At 42.7% G+C, this 20,449-nt stretch overlaps 1 long non-coding RNA gene across 1 annotated transcript; it reads left to right on the top strand.

Moving 5' to 3' along the window:
• The first annotated feature begins 18,891 nt into the window (after positions 1 to 18,891).
• LOC306820475 lies at positions 18,892 to 19,636 on the top strand. The gene is made up of 3 exons (XR_013778674.1): positions 18,892 to 19,086; positions 19,388 to 19,481; positions 19,583 to 19,636. It is a non-coding gene; the product is annotated as an uncharacterized lncRNA (long non-coding RNA).
• Positions 19,637 to 20,449: the final 813 nt, after the last annotated feature.

A 20,449-nucleotide genomic window follows, 5' to 3' on the forward strand; every position in this document is an offset into this window, starting at 1 on the left:
GACAGTCGCTGTTTCGTGAGCGGTTTACCCAGATGTGGTGTTGCCCACGACACAAACAACTGTTCCGATTTCCTGAATCCAGCTGTTTTCTCCACATATGTGCGTAATGCGCGCACCGGGCACAGCGTATTAAGCCGCTCCTGCTCCTGTGTTTTAAACGGAGGAGGATAAAAGGCAGGCAGCTCAATAGGGCGGAATGACAGCGCCGAATTCAGTACCTTTGGCACAAAAGCAGGATTAGGTTTCAACAAAACTCTAGAATCCCCCATCTGAAACTGCATGCATGACGGACTCACCGACAAAGCATGGATATCACTCACGCGCTTCGCCGAGGCGAGTGCGAGTAAAAGAGCCGTCTTAAAGGAGAGTAACTTCAGCTCTACCTGGCCTAACGGCTCAAAAGGTGGGTGAGATAGCGCATCAAGCACCAAAGATAAATCCCAGGGGGCAGACAAGTTTCTAGACACTGGCCTAAGGCGTCGCGCTCCTTTCATAAATTGACATATGAGAGGATGCTGACCCACCGTTTTGTCCCCAAATCCAACGTGACAAGCCGATATCGCGGCTAAATACACTTTAACAGTGGAGAAGGCCAAGCCCTTATCCAGCAGCTCTTGAAGAAATGTCAAAACATTGGATACAGAGCTCTGAAAAGCGATCACCCCCGCTTTTACACACCACTCATCAAACGCACGCCATTTGCCCTCATAAGCACAGCGTGTAGAGGATGCCCTGGCGCCCTGAATGGTTGCGATTACGCTCGGCGGGAGCCCCGCAGCAGTTAAATTTAACCTTTCACGGGCCAAGCCCACAGAGCCATGCGCTCCGGGTGGGGATGGAAGATTTCTCCGCGTGCCTGTGACAGGAGGTCCCTGCGGAGAGGCAGAGGCCACGGAGGATCCCAGAGCATTTGAGATATCTCCGCCAACCAGGTCCTCCCTCGTGCGTGGCACCCCACCCCACGAGGGAGGCATCCGTAGTGACAACTTTCCTTGTTATGATCGTTCCCATGGAAACGCCTGTGGTCAGAAAAGCTGTGCGTCTCCAAGGTCGCAGCGCCAGGACGCACCTCGAGGAGCTCAACACCTGGCGGTGGCAGTGGCGCGTGGGACTCAGACCTAATGACGCGACCCACTGCTGAAAAGGTCTCATGCATAAGCGGCCGAGAGAGATGACAGTCAAAGCTGACGCCATCAATCCCAGCAGCCTGAGACACATTCTGAACTTCAGCAAAGCTCCTCTGCGAAAAAGTGCCAGACAAGCCTGAAAGGCTTTCACCCTTTCCACAGACAGACGTGCTCTTAGTGTGGCTGAATCCAGCTGCAAGCCTATAAAGGTGATGTTTTGAGTCGGAGTCAAAACACTCTTTTCCCGGTTGATAGTGAAACCCAGGGCTGACAGATGAGACGTGAGCAGTCCGATCTGTGCCTGAATCTGCGGGGGAGACTGTGCAGCCAGGAGCCAATCGTCTATGTAGGTCGCGAGGCGCATCCCACTTTCCCTTAGGGGAGCAATAGCCGCCTCGATACATTTCACGAACACCCGCGGGCTCAGAGACAGCCCGAATGGGAGCACCCGGTATTCGTAGACCACGCCACGGAAAGCAAATCTGAGATACTTTCTGTGAGGAGGATAAATGGGGATATGGAAATATGCGTCTTTTAGATCTATTGAAGCAAACCAATCTCCGTGACGCACGAAGCGCAGCAGAGTGGTGTGTGTCAACATTCTGAACTTGTATTTTCTCATGTATTCGTTCAGAGCGCGCAGATCCAATATCGGACGCAGACCTCCGCCCTTTTTCGGCACCAGAAAATACCTCGAATAGAACCCGTTCTGAAACTGTTCTAACGGCACTTTCTGAATAGCCCCTTTCTTTAGCAGAGAAGCAATTTCCTCCTGCAAGACTCGGGCTTTTTCTCCTTGCGCAGAAGACTGCAAAATCCCGTTGAAACGGGGTGGAGTACGTGCAAACTGGAGTCTGTAGCCCTTGGTTACAGTCTTTAACACCCAGTCCGACACACCGGACGCACGCCACTGCTGAGCTCGGTGCGCGAGCAGACCCAGCAGTCCCTCTGACACACCGAGCCCGCCTGGCATGGTGGGGCGCGCCGTCACAGCGCTTATGGTGCCCACCGGAGCAGCCAAGCTGGCTCGCTGCTCCACAAGTGAGCTTATGGCGCCCTCTTGTGGAGCTGCACGGGTCTGTGCAGCCCCGTTCTGTTCCTTTATTATTTTTATTGTTTTCTTTTTTGAATGAATCAGCGCCCTCGGCCCTTGGCCTGGATGCGCGTGAGAAAACATATTTATTGAACATTTTACATGAAAGGGAGGACACTGGTGTGTGTTTGGGCACTGGTGTGTGCTTGTGCGACTCGGTTGGAGCTCGGCAGAGCTCTCCACGGGTCCGACCCTCCTCCTCTTCATACGGCGGCAAACTGACGGCTCCCTCGCGGCCTGTGCGCGCCTCTTGAGGGGCTTGGAACATGCCTCTCTGAACATTACTTGGAACAGAACGTTGACCGGGTGGGGCGGTGCAGGTGTCTGGCTGAGCCCGCCGTCCCGCCTGTCCGGCAGCGCATCAGGTGGCGCGCCGCTTCTTCATTGCCCCCTGAGTGACCGGAGCGCTCATCTGGTCTCTCGGTGCCACATTGGGAGCGAATGGTTTCTTAGCCCAAGCACCCTTCGTCTCAGGCGGTTTGCCCTGGCTCCGGCTGCTTGTCTGGGGCTGGGGCTGGCGTTTGGGAATGCGGTAAGCTGGCTTCGCCACCGCTTGAGCAAACGTCTGCCGAGCTGCGGGAGGATGAGAGGGGAGCACTTTCCTGGGCAGACACAGCTGCAGTGCTTCTCCCTCCTTCTTCTTTTCCTCGCAGCGTTTCTGCATCGTGGCCACCGCCGGGCCGAATAAGCCTTTCGGGTCCACGGGCACATCGAGAAGCTGGGTCTTCTCCTTGTGAGAGAGGCTGGACAGGTTGAGCCATCTCGCCCTCTCCTGAGAGACCATCAGGGCCATAGCCCTCCCCGAGGACTGCACAGCACATCTGTGAAGGCGCAGGCAGAGGTCCGTAACCACGCACAGCTCTTCCCACAGGGCTGGTGTAGGGGAGGTTGCCATGTCGTCCTCCAACTCCGCCTGGTAAGCCAGCAGCAGGGATGATGCGTTCAGGGCCCTAACAGACATAGCCACCGCCTTATAGCTTTTCTCAGTCAGTGAAGACTGGAAACAATCAGCTCTCGAAGGCAGAGAGGGGCTCGCAGAAGTCATGGTGGACTTTTGGGAGGGGTGGAGGTGAGACGCCAACAGAGGCTCGACTGGAGGTAGGTGTGAAAATCCCTTCTCTTCCATGTCGGCCCAGTCTAAAGCTGACCCACCCTGGACGGGGTTTTTGGCGGTCAGGGGGTTGCTCCAGGACCGGGTAGCCTCCTCCAGGCACTCCGGGAAGACCGGGAGGTGCTGCCTGGTAGAGAGTTTTGCCTTCGGCAGCCTTTTGCCCTCATAGCGAGACGTGGTGGTCTCGGTGAAGACTTCAGGCCACGCAATGCCCAGCTTTGCAGCTGCTCTCTTGCAGGTCTCATGCAGGTCCGCGTTGACAGGCGGGTCTGGGTTGCCGCTGCACGCACCACCTGCAGCCGCCGGCTTTGCAGCCGAAGGGGAGGTGAAAGGCTCCCTGTAGTCCTCATCGTCCTCATCGGAACCGAGGCTAAGGGTCACTCCCCCGAAGTCGGAGTCAGTGTCCTCGACGTCCACTTGCTCTGCTCTCAGGCTCGCTTCGAGATCGTCGGAGTCGTCTAGTGGGGCCATGGCGTCAAGCTGGTCGCCCCAGCTAGCAGTAGCGCCCAGAGCGGTGGCGTCAACATCACTCTGGGCGTCCCCTGAAGTCCCCTGATGTGGCGGCGTGGTAACCCCCAACATAGGGTCCTCGGTCGACAGGTTGGCTTGGCGTGCCAGCCTGCGACGGCGAGTTTTCAGGGAAAAACGCGCACAGTGTTCACAGGTAGCCTGGGTTGACAGTGCGTCCCGGTTGTGTTGCAGCCCGAGGCACGCACTGCATACAGAGTGGGTATCTGCCCCGGCTATCTTGTTCCCACACGTGCACAGCCTGGCCGGCAGCCTGCCCTTTTCCATGGTGAGTGAAAAGTGGAAGCACCGTGTCAGGAAGCTTCGTCAACAAAGGCCGAGAAGCGAGAGGCAGTTAGTATGGTGGCCAACTGTGACAGCTAGTTTGGTGACTTAACTGTAGCAGCTAGTATGGTGGCTAACTGTGGCAGCTAGTATGGTGGCTAACTGTGGCAGCTAGTATGGTGGCTAACTGGGGCGGCTAGTATGGTGGCTAGCCGCGGTAGCTACTGTTTGGGGACAGACCAGCTACCGGCTCAGTCGGCTCGTGTAGACTGCAGGTAGCGTTCGGCGACCGAGCGGTTAACTCGTTCTATGAACAGTTTTGCTAGCCCGTTAGCTACACCGGCTTTCTGAGAGGTTGCTTCTAGGAGCGAGAAGAGGTTTAAGACTGAGGATGGGACGTTACGTCAGACTTTTATAGGAGGAGGATGTACCTCCTCCGGGGAGCCGACGTCACGTCCGTCTGCCAGTCAAGACTGGCGTAATGTAATATTGCTTCTGGGGGACAGCGCGAGGAGCGTGTCCCTTAGTGAGATACCGAAATGAATGTTGAAAGAGAACCAAACATTTTCTTCGTCCTCATTTTCCAGCGGGTGGAGTTCTATCAGTCTGTATGTGAGTTTGACGCGCGTCAACAAGTAAACATTAGCCGTATAGATATGAGATAAAAGCTCTTGAACAGTACAAACATGCCGGCGCCAGCAAGGAGATATTCGGCTGCGGAAGCTACAGAGTTAGTCATCGATACAGACTCTGATAATTCATCGTGAAACTGATCTGGATGAAGGCAGCACCGACTGGAGGGATTCAGGACCTACATTCAGACCTTCAGGACGTGTAAGAGGTAAGATATGATCATGTTATTTTTTGATTCACCGTGATAGCATATGCATCTGATAATTCATGAGATAACGTGACGTCGAAATAACATATCCCTCAGTTTTGTACATAAACTATGTACAAAACGAATTTTTGACGGACTTTTTATTGTAATTTCCAGACACAGAGTCCAGCCCTGCGTCTCACTTCCCTTATTTGCACTCGGAGTGTCCTCCGAGTTGTCTCCTCCACTTGCGTCTTAGTCCCGCCCACCAGAGATGCACGGAGGAAACGAAGCCGAGGAGAGAGGACCGAGAAAATCAGCTTTAAGACACATGAGACGTCGTTTCCTCGACAGCGTCACATGACGCGACATCAGCTGATCACGTTCAGCTGTCAATCAGCCGAACAGCTGTTTATGTCCACACACGCACTGTATTATTTCTGATCAAACACACAGTTACAGTGTTCAGTGTCTTTACCTGATAAAAAAAAAACACCTGAAGAACAACCTGCAGTCTGTTTCAAACCAAAAGGACAGTTTCTACTGACTAAAAGATTTCATTTTGAATTGTCTATAATTATTGAAACAGTTTGGACTGAACCTAGCCTGTATTTAGACAACCAACTCTGTATTTTATAAACACAGATATTTATGTGTCAGGATACTGAAAATGATTGATTAGAATCTAAATGATGAAGATAAATAAGTGAGAATATAAAACGGACTCCTCTTCGTCAGACTCTTTTTAATCCCAGCTCATCACAGACCGACTCTTTACAAACTCACTGATGTTCATTATCTGTTTAAATGTCCCACGCTCCGTTTAGCGTCTTTTTAATGTCCGTCTTTTCTCCGGTATTAAACTCTGCTCATGTTGAGAAGTTTCACTGAAGTCTGATCCTGTGCAGCGTCCAATCAATGAGTGATATACGAGAAGGGGGCGTGTCTGTCAGTGAAAAGACTTCCGTGAAGTCAGCTCTCGTGTCTCCTCGGTCATCGCTCCTCGGATCAGCCTCCTCTCTCCTCGATCCTCTCTCCTCCGTTCGCTATAAGAGCTTTGGGACGATCCTCAACATGGCGGCTTTGGAACTACTTACGGTTCGGCCGAGGTCCGAGGAGAGAGGAGACTGCAAACAAGCATCTTGGGATGTACCCCAGGTCTCCAAGGTCCAGACATAAACGTAGGTGCAAGAGGTGAGTCATGATAACATATTTTATTTAGTTTGATAGTATGTTACTTGGATTGTATGATTATTAGATACTACAAGACAAGAGCATTTGCTAATTTGTGAGAGAAGATAAAAAAAAAGAAATAATTTAGCTCTCATTTTGTACACAAACTATTTACCAAATGAATATTTGTATGACATTTTACTGTCATTTTACACACAGAGTCCAGGGATTCAAGGCCCAGGTGTCCTTTATACAGAACTACCCAAAGTGAAAAAGGTAAGATATGATATGAAGAGGCCGAAAAATAACGTTCCTCTCTTTGTGCACATCACACTGTTGAATAAAAAAGTTGTCATTCTAATTATTTACAGATCGAACACAGCAAAGAGGCAGAGGTCGGACCTGTGGATCTTATGGGCGTGGTGGAGGTCAAGTACCTGGTGACCAAGCAAGAGGCCCTGTTAACCAGCCAGGTGCAGGTCCTGGTCCAGGTAATCTGATGTGGAAAGAAATGAACTGGCAGCCAAAAGACTTTCCTTTTCACTGAGAATCCTGGACCTCTGAATGATGCTGCTGCTCTTGATCATATCATTCGTAAGCCTGACCTTGAAATGTACTGGTCTACAGATGACATTTTGGCCACCCCCTACTTCAACAAGGTCATGTCCCGCAACCGGTTTGAAATCATATGGAGATTTCTACACTCCAATGATTATGAATCAAGGCCAGCAAATAGCACTGACCGGTTGTACAAAGTCCACACTGTCTTATATTACCTTATATCTAAATTCAGTCAAATGTATCAACCTAACACCAACATTTGCATTGATGAGGTTATGCTTCTGTGGCGTGGACGGCTAGCGTTCAGGGTATACAATCCCCAAAAACCTGTCAAATATGGGTTTAAATCCTACATCCTTTGCGATTCTGACACAGGCTACTGTTACAACATGAAACCCTATTGCGGAGAAGGCACTTCCCTGGGAGACACAGTTGTCTCTCTTCTTGATCAGGTTTTTGTTCAACTAATGTTTTATTTTTGAAAATAACCAATATTTAAGTGTTTGTAAAAACAAAGTATTTCTGAGTGTATAAGAGAAGAAAAATGTATAATATAGTTTGTAAATGTTGTAGTGCTACACTATTCAAAGAAAATGTATAATTTTATGTACCGTAATCATTTTTTTAATTTTAGTTATTTATTTTGAAATATAACTGTAGTTGTAGGAGCAGATTATTAACACAATATGCAGGGTGTGTGTGTGTGTGTGTATGTGTGTGCGTCAATTAACGGGTGTCCCACAATTTCTATATAAGGTAGGAACCTTTTGTTACTGGTCAGGTGTTCCACCCGGAAGGGCAAAACAGTTTTTGACCGCTAACGCTCAGGGAAAGCACGGTTACCTGTGGTGATGTTGATCTGTGAAACAAGGAAATGGAGAACTAAATGGATGAAAATAAATCAATGGCATGATCAACAACAATGAATCAAGTGGACTTTCATTCATAAAACAAGGTAACAATGTTCAGCGAGTCAATTAGTAACCCAAGTGCAACACCTCAGTGGCTTAAAGCGTCGGCTTAGCCTCTACAGTAGTTGTCAAATGAAAGTAAAAAGAATCCAAATGTAAACTCAAAATCAATTTTTTTTCTTGAAAATAAGTGTGTTTTACAAAAGTGCTGTTTTCTCAGCTTTTTGTCCGGAATGTTGTTTTTTTTGTGAAAATGGCCGATATTCAAGTGCTGATAAAAAAAGATTGAATGAAGTTTGAATAAAATAGTTTTTTTGTATATGAAAGCAGAGGCTCTGATCTTTCTTTTGATGTATTCAATATTTACATATTCAAAGAACAAAATATTCTGTGGGTCTTGAAAGATTGGTGAAAAAGGCTGGCGCTGGCTGGCAACCATTCTAGAATTCTCTGACGGGGAAAGAGTTAACCAGTGTTTAAGATGACAATCACTTCCATAGTATGCCATAATACTGCAATGGCTTAAATTAACGCACTGCAGTGAGAGGGTTTTTTTTTTGCTTAACAAGTCAATCTTGAAGATCACCACCGCATGGTTGGTTCAGTGTTTGCACCAACTAGTCGAGTAATTTTGAGAAAAAAATAAAATAAAACGGGGTCTGAGATTTTGCTACTTTATGGTGTACCTACACAGCTTCATTCTCATGCTCGTCTGCACATTGGAGTTTGCAGTGGTGAGCTGACCAACACCTGTGGTGATGTTGATCATTGAAACAAGGAAATGGAGAACTAAATGGATGAAAATAAATCAATGGCATGATCAACAACAATGAATCAAGTGGACTTTCATTCATAAAACAAGGTAACAATGTTCAGCGAGTCAATTAGTAACCCAGGTGCAACACCTCAGTGGCTTAAAGCGTCGGCTTAGCCTCTACAATCAAAGTCAAAAACTGTAAAAACATATTGGGAAGTTCAATTATTGCTGGAGCCAAAGACAATTCGTTTCGTGCTATTGGGGCACGCGACAAGGTTGGGAGCTTCAGTGAAAGTTGAATGTTTGGAGCGCTGCATCAGCAGATTGTCAAATTGCACGCCTGAGTTGAGGCCTGCCGAGGAGGAGCTCGTGGCTGTGCCGGTGAGGACGCGGAGGAGCGCGTGGCTGTGCTGGTGAGGACGCGTAAGGTCTGCTCGTGGCTGTGCTGGTGAGGACGCGTAAGGTCTGCTCGTGGCTGTGCTGGTGAGGACGCGTAAGGTCTGCTCGTGGCTGTGCTGGTGAGGACGCGTACGGTCTGCTCGTGGCTGTGCTGGTGAGGACGCGTAAGGTCTGCTCGTGGCTGTGCCGGTGAGGACGCGGAGGAGCTCGTGGCTGTGCCGGTGAGGACGCGTAAGGTCTGCTCGTGGCTGGGTTGGTGAGGACGCGGAGGAGCTGATCGTGGCTGTTTTAGTTTGATCTTCTGAAATAGGTATGTGCAGCGCTACCAACAATATAGATGGCCATCTGAGTTATAAATGTGTGCACACATAATTGCGTAATTCCAATGCATTGGTCGCGGAAGAGGATAACCATTTAACTTTGTATCAATTGACTTTTTTGCGAACTGTCTAAGTATGGATGAATGTGCGGAGAATGTTGACACACCTACTGGTGTCAATGCGCCGCCTGGTGCCGGCGAACCGGGCCCTGCGGTCAGCTGCAGTGACACACGAACAAGCAAGCGGGTTGTCAAACTTTCTGCTAAAGCTCTTGCTGATAGATTAGACAGATTGCAAAATAGTAGAAAGTCTAAACTTACTAAAGCAAACGGTTTAAAGAAAACGATTCAAGGTTATATGCAATATTATAAAACATCTGAGGTACAAAAATCTATTGTTGGGTTTATTGAATTGTGTGATGAAATACGGTGTGTACATGATTCTATTTTGTGTTTATTGCCACTGGAGGAAAAGGAAAGACATGAAACTTGGTTTAAGGCGAAAATGATGTTCAATGATGAATTTATTGACAATGTGGAAGAGTGGGTGAAAACAAGTGGAACATATGTGTCTGAAAATGGTGACAATGGTGTTGAAAATGATGATATTGGCCCAAATGATAGTGTGTCTAATGTGGGTAAATATTCAAACAAAAGTTACACCAGTAATAAGTCAAGTACCACTTCTTCTACACAAATAAAAGCAGCAGCAGAAAGAGCTGCACTTGTTGCCCGAATGGAAGCTTTAAAGGAACGACATTCATTGGAGGAACAGGAACAAGAAATAAAAAGGGGAAAGGCTTGAGATGGAGACTGAACTGGCTGCATCTAATGCGAAGTTATCAGTTTTGGAAGCTTCGGCTGGACAAGGTCTCTCTCATGCACCAACAGATGGCATGAATTCTTATTTTGAAAAGGAAAAAAGAAAAGTGCAACCAGTCAACACGCTCAACCCTTTGGCCAAAGAATATGAGCATGACGTATGTAAGAGAACACAGAAAAGGGATTGGTCATTACCACAAAGTAAAAATGAACCAGTGGATGCTCGAGCAAAACGACCTGAAAAATGGATGTCAATCTCAAAGCAACATCATGACTCTCATCACCTAAAGCCTTTGGAAAAATCAGAATTTTGGAAGCCTAATACAACTGTTTGGGCTAATCAAAATAGCATGGATCATCAACAATGTGATCAGATTCCTTCTGGAGATGTTTTAACTATTATGCGTAAACAAAATGAAATAACAGCTGCACTTGTGCACCAACAGTGTTTACTATCTTTGCCACCACGAGAAATTCCTGTGTTTGAAGGAGATCCATTTCAATATAAAGCTTTTGTTAAGGCATTTCAACAAGGAGTAGAGGACAAAGCTTGTAAAGCTGACTGTTTGCACTACCTGGAGCAGTTCACAAGTGGGCAGCCAAAGGAGCTGGTTCGTAGTTGCCAACACATGGACCCTGAACGTGGCTACATTGTGGCAAAGGGACTTCTTCAGGAACACTTTGGGAATGAGTACAAGATTGCAAATGCATATATAGAGAAAGCTTTTGCTTGGCCAACAGTAAAGACAGAGGATGTGAAGTCTTTACAAGCCTATGCTTTATTTCTACGTGGATGCTGTAATGTGATGGAAGAGCTTCATCATATGCAAGAATTGGATATGCCAAGCAACATGAAAGTGGTTGTTTCCAAGTTGCCCTACAAGCTCAGGGAAAGATGGCGAACTATTGCTCATGATATCATGGAAACTAACAATCGAAGAGCTTATTTTGTTGATGTTGTTGTATTTCTGGAGAAACATGTCAGGATTGTGTCTGATCCAATCTTTGGAGATATTGAAGTACATGCACCACAAAATACAAATGCCTTAAGATATCCTAACAAAATCAAGCTACAGGCAAATACATCCAGAGAGAAAAGAAGTAGTTTTGCTACTACAAACGTTTGATCTGTGAGGTATGCAATCAACAACATCCTACAGCACTTCATATTATAAAGGAACATACTGAATCAGAACAAAAAAGTGGGCCACCAGGAGCTAGACTATCAACTTGGTACCAGCACACTCTTTATTTGGTATTGAGGTTTCAGAGCTGCATAGAAATAACTTTTATCCTCTGCCAGAGGTACTCACACAGAAGGAGATGCCAGTCTCTCCAGATGACATTGTCACTGCTGCAGAATTGGAAATATGGCCTTATTTGTCAAAGGTTCATATCCCAACCATAAAGGCCAGTGTAGACTTGCTGATAGGAACCAACGCACCGAGGTTATTGGAACCCTGGGATGTGGTTAACAGCTGTGGAGATGGCCCATACGCTATTAGGACAGTGTTGGGTTGGGTCATCAATGGTCCTTTAAATGGACGTGGCAGCACTTGTGACGTGGGGATTCCTTCTGTTGCTGTAAATCGAATTTCTGTGTCTAACTTGGAACAAATGCTAATCAATCATTATAATCATGACTTTAATGAAAGGCCCTCAGAGAACAAAGAAATGTCTAAAGACGACGTCAGATTCATGGAGATCATGGAATCCTCTGCAACTCTACAGGACGGGAGGTATAGCCTTATGTTACCCTTTAAAAAAAACGGATGTAAACCTGCCAAACAGCTTCACAGTGGCTAAGCAGCGGATAATTGGACTGAGGAAATTAAAGGTGTCAGTAGCCTGGTTTCTTAGACAAAAAAAAACTTTTGTTGGAACTCAGTTGTTGTAAAAAGGGTTTGAAGGATTCACAAACAAGTAAAAGACAAAGGGCCTCCATCAAACCAAAATGTAGTGTTTTGACGCCAAAGGATCTGCTGGAAGCTGAGTTAGCAATCCTTCGCTATTGTCAGCAGCAAAGGTTTGCAGAGGAAATTTCTTCCCTGCTGTCTGAAAGGGGTACAGTAAGCAGAAAAAGTTCCATCTACAAACTGGATCCCATTTGGGAAAATGGACTCCTAAGAGTTGGAGGGAGATTAAGCAAAGGAGCAATGCCATTGGAAGAAAAACATCCCCTCATCCTCTCAAAGGATCAACATATCTCCAAGCTTCTTCTCAAATATACTCATCAATTATTGGGGCACAGTGGACGGAATCATACATTGTCTGTACTGAGGAGGAAATATTGGATAACAAATGCCAATGCGGCTGTGAGGAGGATCATATCTGATTGCAGCTATTGCAGACGCCTTAATGGAAGGGCCATGGAGCAAAAGATGGCAGATCTTCCCTAGGCAGAGTACTGGAGATTTTCTCTGATGCAAAGGGCATGGTGCGTTCAGTGAAACTACAAACCAAAAGCAGTATTATAGAGAGACCTGTAACTAAACTTTGTCTGGTACAAGAGGTTTAAAATTAGTCATAAATGTGCTAGTTGTATTGAAAGTGAGGTGTTCACAGCCTGCTCCTATTTGTTTTATATTAAATTGTTATGTTTGTTTGCCATAACAATTAGGGGCCGGTGTGTAGGAGCAGATTATTAACACAATATGCAGGGTGTGTGTGTGTGTGTATGTGTGTGCGTCAATTAACGGGTGTCCCACAATTTCTATATAAGGTAGGAACCTTTTGTTACTGGTCAGGTGTTCCACCCGGAAGGGCAAAACAGTTTTTGACCGCTAACGCTCAGGGAAAGCACGGTTACCTGTGGTGATGTTGATTTGTGAAACAAGGAAATGGAGAACTAAATGGATGAAAATAAATCAATGGCATGATCAACAACAATGAATCAAGTGGACTTTCATTCATAAAACAAGGTAACAATGTTCAGCGAGTCAATTAGTAACCCAAGTGCAACACCTCAGTGGCTTAAAGCGTCGGCTTAGCCTCTACAGTAGTTGTCAAATGAAAGTAAAAAGAATCCAAATGTAAACTCAAAATCACATTTTTTTCTTGAAAATAAGTGTGTTTTACAAAAGTGCTGTTTTCTCAGCTTTTTGTCCGGAATGTTGTTTTTTGTGTGAAAATGGCCGATATTCAAGTGCTGATAAAAAAAGATTGAATGAAGTTTGAATAAAATAGTTTTTTTGTATATGAAAGCAGAGGCTCTGATCTTTCTTTTGATGTATTCAATATTTACATATTCAAAGAACAAAATATTCTGTGGGTCTTGAAAGATTGGTGAAAAAGGCTGGCGCTGGCTGGCAACCATTCTAGAATTCTCTGACGGGGAAAGAGTTAACCAGTGTTTAAGATGACAATCACTTCCATAGTATGCCATAATACTGCAATGGCTTAAATTAACGCACTGCAGTGAGAGGTTTTTTTTTTTGCTTAACAAGTCAATCTTGAAGATCACCACCGCATGGTTGGTTCAGTGTTTGCACCAACTAGTCGAGTAATTTTGAGAAAAAAATAAAATAAAACGGGGTCTGAGATTTTGCTACTTTATGGTGTACCTACACAGCTTCATTCTCATGCTCGTCTGCACATTGGAGTTTGCAGTGGTGAGCTGACCAACACAAACATACACTAATGCATACATGCAGACACATTGCAGCCCTTTTTACTATACGGGACATCATCTAACCCACTCTAACCAGTCTGCTACTAGCTAGCACAGGCCATTGGCTAACTAGATAAGAAAGTAGAATACATATTTGATCCATAAGGTACTTTTAGTTGCATTTTTTGTGGACTCAAGGCCTCATGACTTGTATTCAGGCTTACATTCTTCAACTTGGATTTATTCCTAACCGCTTGAAGATAGATAGATACTTTATTGATCCCGAGGGAAATTCAAGCGTGCAAAGAGGGGATATCATAAAAGTATCATATAATGGCAGTAGCCAAGATATTGCTGTCATATGAACAAAACATACTTGCAGTGTTCATTCCTCCCAGTGCCCGCAGGTCTACACTTTTTTATCTCTCTAATACAAAAAAAGTATTATCTTGACTTTAAATAGCAACATAGCATCAGTGAAAATGACGTTATTGTGTGGTGACATCGCCTTGCGGGTGAGGTTGTTGGTACATCAAATTTGCATCCACTTTGCAGGTTTTGTTTTGACTGTTTTCTTCAGGGACGGGAGTGTTGTGGTTCACTTCTGGATAATAATGTCAGTGCCAGGCAGCCATGTTGAGAGGATCACACTGGGAATGGTCACCAATAGCCTAGAGACGGGCTTGAAGTGGTACAGAGGGTCAAAGGAGGAGGACACAGCCAGATGTGATGGATACCTCCTCCACCTTCCTTCACTGTCTGTCAGTGGTGAGAGCAGTGTGTTGGTGTTACAAAGAAATGAAATGAAAAATTAACGAGCATCTGAAAAGTGTTTCAATTATTTTATTTTTTTCTCTTGTTTTTTTGTTTTGCTCTCTACAGAAACCGACTCCAGAGTTATTGATCTTTTAAAAGCTTGGATTCTTATGGCTTATGGTGATAGGTTTCTTTAAGTGTAACACCATACACCTAGTACAGGCACAAAAATGATACTTTCCCAGGTCAGGTAGATCTTTTTGAGACATTTTATAAGAATGATCTTTTTCATGCAGGTCGTCTAATAATATAACATACTTTAGAATATAAATACAATATTTATTGCAACACAACAACTGAAATCAATCAATAGCAACCTGCTCTGTTGTTTTAATATTGGGTTGAAATCTGTTAAACGCTTAACCCCTTATTATTAAAGATCATATTTAAGCGCCTCAGTTTTATCGCTGGTTTTCTAGTTTAATTTAATAACTCCTTTAAGTCGAGTGTGTTTGTCTGAATTTGTTTTACTCTCATTTAGATTCTCAGAAATAAAACCTCTGACCTTTATATAATAAAACCACAGAAACAGGTGACCCAGCTACAGCAAGATTGTTTGCACTCCCCTGAAAACAGAAATGGAAAAATAGATTGTCAGCACAGAGACTCTAACGTTACACAAGAAGTTTGGTGTTTTCAATTTTTACGTTTAATTTTAAACTGCTACTAATATCCTGAAGACTATCACATGTCATGTTTAAATGTGAAGTGGTTGAAGTGATGGCTAGGGAAATTTAGGAAAAAGAGAAGAAGAATTTGAGGTTTATATTACTATAATCTACTTGTTGATATGTAACATTGTGGGCTAAAGTAAAATAGATTTAAAAATAAACTTTTAGAAGGGATACAAATTATAGAATAAATAGTTAATAACCAGTATCAAACTGAGTCTTAGACTTGTTTAAATTGTTGTTTTAAATTCCTGTAACGGGTCTACAAAAAGTATCAACATTAGAATAAGTCCATTTTTCATTGCGTAAAAATACAACAGAAAACCCCCCTTTATCAGCACCATCACACAAGCAAAAAAAAATACACACGCACCCAAAAACTTGGTGTGCAGGTAGGTTCATACTGAGAGAAGCAAGCAAAAAACCAAACGCACGCACACATGTACACACACACACACACACACACACACACACACACACACACACACACACACACACACACACACACACACACACACACACACACACACACATGCACACTCAAACAAGTGAGGGTGGGTTCATACTGACAGACGGTCTTACTGTTGATTTAAGATTATACCTCTAGAAGAAGTATAAATAGTGGCAGCTTAATCTTCTGTCATTCCTCTCTTGGAGGTTGATTATTTGCAGCTTTCTTTATGATATAATTAATTTTCTGATGTTCCTGTTTAGGAAGATGATATGAGCTCTACATCCTAGGCAGCAGAACAAACAGGTAGGACATTTATCTCTGAAATGAGTTTATGTTAAAGTTTATGATTACGACGTTAGAGCGGGCACAAAAGTAATCTGATCAGTTATTGGATAGAAAAATTAAACAAAGCAAAATTTGATTAGATCAGGTAACCAGGTATTTACAGTACCATTGGGGTTGTGGAATACAAATGCTCAGACCCTATTACACCAAATTTCTGTTAATATCAAACTTGAAATATATAATTTAATGACTGATTGAAACATTTTACTTTGGCACCCCCCTGTGGCAAAGTATGTACTACGAAGTCCTATTTAAAACATGGGGATCTTTATATTTACAGTTTATTTTCTTAACGTATAATCTCTATAGAGGGTCAGGATTTTTATCATGAAAAGTGTTCTGGTTTGTGTTTGCTGCGTTCCTCTACTATAACAACCCGCTCCCTGTACATTATCCCGTAAAGAATACTGGATAGCTACCACTTGTTGCTGAATAAATCTTGCATATATATGCATAAATATGTAAATTATTATACACCTACACAATATTCAAAATTCAAGATTACTTTATTTAGTCCCGAAGGAAATTTACCTAGGATGTACAGGCTGCTGCATTATGACCGATTAATTTTAAATGGATGCTACTGCAATGACATATGATTTGAGTATTTTCATATCTGGGAAAAATCGGGCAGGTTAAAAATTAAGTAGCAGACAGTATCTTGTCATCTTTACAGAATGAAGAGAAGAACGAAGCAGTCACTTTGAGCCTGAATCAAGACCTATCCACCTATTATCAAGCTTTGGGAACCAATAAACAGAAGGTTGACAATTAGCTACACTAAATGGAGAGAAAGAAGGACACCACCCTTTTTCTTTTTCTTGCCATGCTTTATGTCTGCACTACCCAAGAAAAGGATTGTTCCCTCTATCCTGTTACAAGTAAGTTAAGTTTTAATATCTTTTTTTTTTCACTATCTTGCATAACAGGTTTCACCCATTCACTATCGTCTTCTCTCCATTATTTCTTACAGATCTCCCCTGCTACAATAACAACAATAATACCATCACTTGTGAGTGGAACAGCACACAACAGTCTGACACTGTGTGCACAATATACGCCAAAAAGATCAACAGGTATATGCCACAGACACAAAATCAAATTCATATTTGGAGTAAATGCAAATGAATATTGACTGTGTAATATTTGCTGTGCAATATTTAGGTTTTAAAAGAAATAAATATAATGGCTGAACCAAGCTGATCTTTTCAGTGCCAGTACAATTCAAGCGCTTGATTAAAACAGAGCTTAAAATACCAGATATAAATTTAACAATCATGCTAAAAAAGGCTTTAAAATTAAATGAATAAATCCTGTGTTATAAATGCAGCAACCCATTTGTCACAAACAGAACGTTCTAGTGCAAATTTTTTATGATAACACACTGTCTTGATATACTGCACCACTGAAGCAAATTAAAGGTTAAAGATGCACTCAGTTTTGGTAGAGAAATGTGAAAGGTGGAGAGCTGTACGGATTATGTGATACACAAACTGTCCTCACAGGGACATTTGGTCCCTGGAAAACTGTTTGAAGAAAAAATGCTATGAAAGAAGTTGTAGTTGGGGGCCTGCAACCCTGAAAACCTGGATCAGTGCATTTCTAGACAACTAAAATGTTTGGGGGTTTTTTTCCAGTAGAAGTAAAGGCAACGACTCTTGTGAGCTGAAATCTGTTGATGTCTCGAGACCAGCACTGAAGAAATGCTCAATGATCTTCGAAAAGAAGAGAATTGTGAGTGAAAACCCTTTAACCTAAAACGATTGTTACAATTGCTGCTAAAACCAGACAGGATCCTTTGCGAAGCAAATGCCTTGAATTTAATATAATAAGTTTAATATATTTATACGTTTTTTACAGGATCACATGGCTATATTCGATAACTGTGTGCATAATATACACAGACAGTCTGTATACAAGATATAAAACTTGAAGTAAAATAACATCTAGTTATGATTCTTTCTGTCTGACAAAATGATCGGATATCTTTAAATACTTTGATTATGGCCTGTTGTTTTGAAAAGTTCAATCCTGCCAGTTGTATAACTCTGCAGGAAATATAATGAGCAATTTACAAACTATTATAGTAAAGTAAGAACTATCACAGGTATACAGCAGGTCTACTTCAATTACACATAAGTTGAAATGTTTTAAGAAATGGCTGAAGAGACAGGCTGTTGTTTGATACATTAATTAATAGATGAGCGATATTGATTTTCTCGTATAACAGTTGACAAGAAAGATAAAAAGCTTTTAAAACGTTTGAACTTGAATTTTAAGCTTCAACATAATCTGTTTTTATTTACACTATGTTATCTGCTTATTGAGCAAATGTATGTATGTGATCTAAAGTGTCCTCTTATCTCATCATATATTTCTTAGTTTCAGAGCTCCACTGAGTTCTCCATTGACCTGATCTGTGATCCTGCGAAGCAGATTCTCACCAACATTACCTACAAGTCATCTTGTCACAGTGAGTGCAATATCTAATACCTTGCCTCCTTGCAATTACATGTTGAGCTATTTCATATGACTTTCAACAAGTCATGTGTGTATATGCGTGTGTCACTGCAGTTAAGTTGGACCCTCCACAAAAACCAGACATCAACTTTACCACTGTGTCCTGGATTTCTAGAGAACGTTCACATCTTGATCTTCATCTTCAGTGGAAACATGAAGACCAGTCATGGACGGTGTGTTTGTATTTTTTGGCTAGTTAGTACTTTTAATGTGAGATGTCTTCAAATAGAATTTAAAATGCATGCACTTGAACATTTTTTTACCACCTCATTTCTTGTACATAGAGAAAGAATCAATGAATTTAAAAAATCCCCAATTTTTTTTACGGGAAAATACACTTGAACATACTCAGAATTATAATGCTGGCAAACATTTTATAGTACAATCATTAAAACTTGGGGGAAATGAAATTAAGATCATGTTGAACATTGATAACCAATGGTGTCATTACCACTGACCCTGAGGGCTCACATTATTGTAACATGTTACAGAAAATACAATAAAGACTGTTCGTAAGTATGGTCATTAATTTGACCCTGTAGAACAATAAACCATATTTTTCCTTTCTTAGGAGGCTTCAGAGCAGAGAACACAATATCACGAAAAGGGATGTCCTGATAGATGCTCCTATAAGCTTGACCAGGATTTGCTGATACCAGACAAGAGGTACGAGGTGCGTGTTCGAATAAAGAGCGTTGACGATGATGTCTACCGTTCAGTTTGGAGTGACTGGAGCCCTTCTGCATCATGGGTGTCACCTAGCAGACCAACAAATCCACCATCAGGTAAAGTCGCCAATACAAAAGCATCTATCTAAATGAAAATGTGTTTTAATTTCTCAAATGGCGATTTTGCTTCATTGTAATTTGTAATAAGACCTGTCAGTTTTTGACATTTCCAGTCTATCCCATCTTATACTGCAGAGCTAGTGCATATATGTCTTATGTTAATTTTATGTTGACATAATGAAATTATTGTCACATATACTTATTTTTTTTTTTTTTATCTTATCTCTATCTTTATTTGGGGTTTATACCTTGTGTCTACCTGTTTACTGATTTAAGATGCTCTGTACTTTGTTTATAGATGGCTCTGGGGTTATCATTAGCATTGTTGCATGCTCAGTAGTGACTGCTTTGCTCCTGGCTGTCATATATTTGAAACGTAACAAAACCATCTGGTGAGCAGAATTTGTGTCACATGTGATGACAAATATTACATTTGAGGCCAAATATTTTCATTTCACTGACTTTTCTGAAACTCTATGTATTTTTCTTACAGGATCTATATGGTCACAAAAATCAAAGGTCAGCCCATACCAAACCCAGAGAAATCCTTCCTAAAAGATGTAAATTTTCAAGTAAGTCCATTAAGTCTTCTTTTTTTGATGTTTAAAGTCTTAAGAGTGGAATGGTTGATTGCAGAATTTTAATTGTTGCCCCCACATAAACATCACAAACCTCAAGTCTGCGAGAGCAAACTCAAAACACATGAGCTATTTTGACTCAGCAAACATTGAGAATACTTTCATACTTAAACATCGTACTCATGTCCAGACAGGAGACATCAGAGCATCAGTACCTCATCTATTAGGTCCCTTTCAGGTTATCAAGCCTATATGTCTGCTTTAGCTACAGTAGTCATCTTTCTGATTCAGAGAGTTTTTTTAGTGAACTTTTCAAAGACAACATCAGAATGTCAGTGCAAAACCATAGAGCAAGATTTATACCTTTTGTAGGCAGGGTAATTACATACAAGAAAACATGTTCATTATTCGAAATATTTACCATCTCTGAACTCCTCAAACTCAACCTACCAGCATAATTGTTTCCCATATAAAACTGATAATATTTTAATGACTTTTACATTCTGCAGGCATCCTCTTGTCACTTGATATTTTCATGCATTCATATATTTCTATGTTTTATGTACTGGTGTCTGTATGCCTGCATTGTGTTTGTTTTTTAAGCAAGAGAGGAACAAAGAACAACAAACTTGGGTTGATGTGCGGTTTATGTAGTTTTAACGATCCTCTATGGCAGATTTAATTTTGTGTGTTATTTTAACCTTTTCAATCATTTCTGTCTCTCCCTCCCCTTCGACTCTCCAACAGAATCATCTGAGCACTCACGTCCCCATCTTCTTTAA

This window comes from Symphodus melops (genome assembly GCF_947650265.1).
Source record: "Symphodus melops genome assembly, chromosome: 2".
NCBI classification, from domain to species: domain Eukaryota; kingdom Metazoa; phylum Chordata; class Actinopteri; order Labriformes; family Labridae; genus Symphodus; species Symphodus melops.